The sequence below is a fragment of the Anastrepha obliqua genome, chromosome 6 (assembly GCF_027943255.1).
Source record: "Anastrepha obliqua isolate idAnaObli1 chromosome 6, idAnaObli1_1.0, whole genome shotgun sequence".
In the NCBI taxonomy this organism is placed as follows: domain Eukaryota; kingdom Metazoa; phylum Arthropoda; class Insecta; order Diptera; family Tephritidae; genus Anastrepha; species Anastrepha obliqua.
This window is the reverse complement of record NC_072897.1, coordinates 16,164,627-16,167,126: the sequence shown is the minus strand read 5'-3', so window position 1 is coordinate 16,167,126 and position 2,500 is coordinate 16,164,627.

Genomic DNA, 2,500 nt, shown 5'->3' with positions numbered 1-2,500 from the left:
TATTCGAAAATTTTTTCTATTTAAACTAACGTATGGAAAACCAGGCATAAAATCACAATATTACCAGTTTAATATGGCTTAAATTCGAGTTTCATATAGTTATGATTCGATTTATATGCTTCAATATCATTGGTTAGTTAACTTTTGATATTTTCATATTATTTCACATGCCTTCACCGTGAGTGTTTTTTGCCATGCACACCTCACATTGTCAAAAATGTATGGGAAAAATTCATTTCAATACATTTCAGTTTGATTTGAAATGTCTTTATTATATATTTTAATGGCAATATGCCAAGGTTATATTCCATAAAATGTTAGTATAGAATATAGATTCTTCATATATGTATATATATTCGAGAATTTTTTTCTATTTAAACTAACGTATGGAAAACCAGGCATAAAATCACAATATTACCAGTTTAATATGGCTCAAATTCGAGTTTCATATAGTTATGATTCGATTTATATGTTTCAATATCATTGGTTAGTTAACTTTTGATATTTTCATATTATATCACATGCCTTCACCGTGAGTGTTTTTTGCCATGCACACCTCACATTGTCAAAAATGTATGGGAAAAATTCATTTCAATACATTTCAGTTTGATTTGAAATGTCTTTATTATATATTTTAGTGCCAATATGCCAAGGTTATATTCCATAACATGTTAGTATTAGAATATAGATTCTTCATATATGTATATATATTCGAAAATTTTTTCTATTTAAACTAACGTATGGAAAACCAGGCATAAAATCACAATATTACCAGTTTAATATGGCTTAAATTCGAGTTTCATATAGTTATGATTCGATTTATATGCTTCAATATCATTGGTTAGTTAACTTTTGATATTTTCATATTATTTCACATGCCTTCACCGTGAGTGTTTTTTGCCATGCACACCTCACATTGTCAAAAATGTATGGGAAAAATTCATTTCAATACATTTCAGTTTGATTTGAAATGTCTTTATTATATATTTTAGTGCCAATATGCCAAGGTTATATTCCATAACTCTCTATTTAAACTAACGTATGGAAAACCAGGCATAAAATCACAATATTACCAGTTTAATATGGCTTAAATTCGAGTTTCATATAGTTATGATTCGATTTATATGCTTCAATATCATTGGTTAGTTAACTTTTGATATTTTCATATTATATCACATGCCTTCACCGTGAGTGTTTTTTGCCATGCACACCTCACATTGTCAAAAATGTATGGGAAAAATTCATTTCAATACATTTCAGTTTGATTTGAAATGTCTTTAATATATATTTTAGTGCCAATATGCCAAGGTTATATTCCATAACTCTCTATTTAAACTAACGTATGGAAAACCAGGCATAAAATCACAATATTACCAGTTTAATATGGCTCAAATTCGAGTTTCATATAGTTATGATTCGATTTATATGCTTCAATATCATTGGTTAGTTAACTTTTGATATTTTCATATTATATCACATGCCTTCACCGTGAGTGTTTTTTGCCATGCACACCTCACATTGTCAAAAATGTATGGGAAAAATTCATTTCAATACATTTCAGTTTGATTTGAAATGTCTTTATTATATATTTTAGTGCCAATATGCCAAGGTTATATTCCATAACTTTCTATTTAAACTAACGTATGGAAAACCAGGCATAAAATCACAATATTACCAGTTTAATATGGCTTAAATTCGAGTTTCATATAGTTATGATTCGATTTATATGTTTCAATATCATTGGTTAGTTAACTTTTGATATTTTCATATCATTTCACATGCCTTCACCGTGGTGTTTTTTGCCATGCACACCTCACATTGTCAAAAATGTATGGGGAAAATTCATTTCAATACATTTCAGTTTGATTTGAAATGTCTTTATTATATATTTTAGTGCCAATATGCCAAGGTTATATTCCATAACATGTTAGTATAGCTAATATGAATTCTTCATATATGTATATATATTCGAAAATTTTTTCTATTTAAACTAACGTATGGAAAAAACCAGGCATAAAATCACAATATTACCAGTTTAATATGGCTTAAATTCGAGTTTCATATAGTTATGATTCGATTTATATGTTTCAATATCATTGGTTAGTTAACTTTTGATATTTTCATATCATTTCACATGCCTTCACCGTAAGTGTTTTTTGCCATGCACACCTCACATTGTCAAAAATGTATGGGAAAAATTCATTTCAATACATTTCAGTTTGATTTGAAATGTCTTTATTATATATTTTAGTGCCAATATGCCAAGGTTATATTCCATAACATGTTAGTATAGCTAATATGAATTCTTCATATATGTATATATATTCGAAAATTTTTTCTATTTAAACTAACGTATGGAAAAAACCAGGCATAAAATCACAATATTACCAGTTTAATATGGCTTAAATTCGAGTTTCATATAGTTATGATTCGATTTATATGTTTCAATATCATTGGTTAGTTAACTTTTGATATTTTCATATTATATCACATGCCTTCA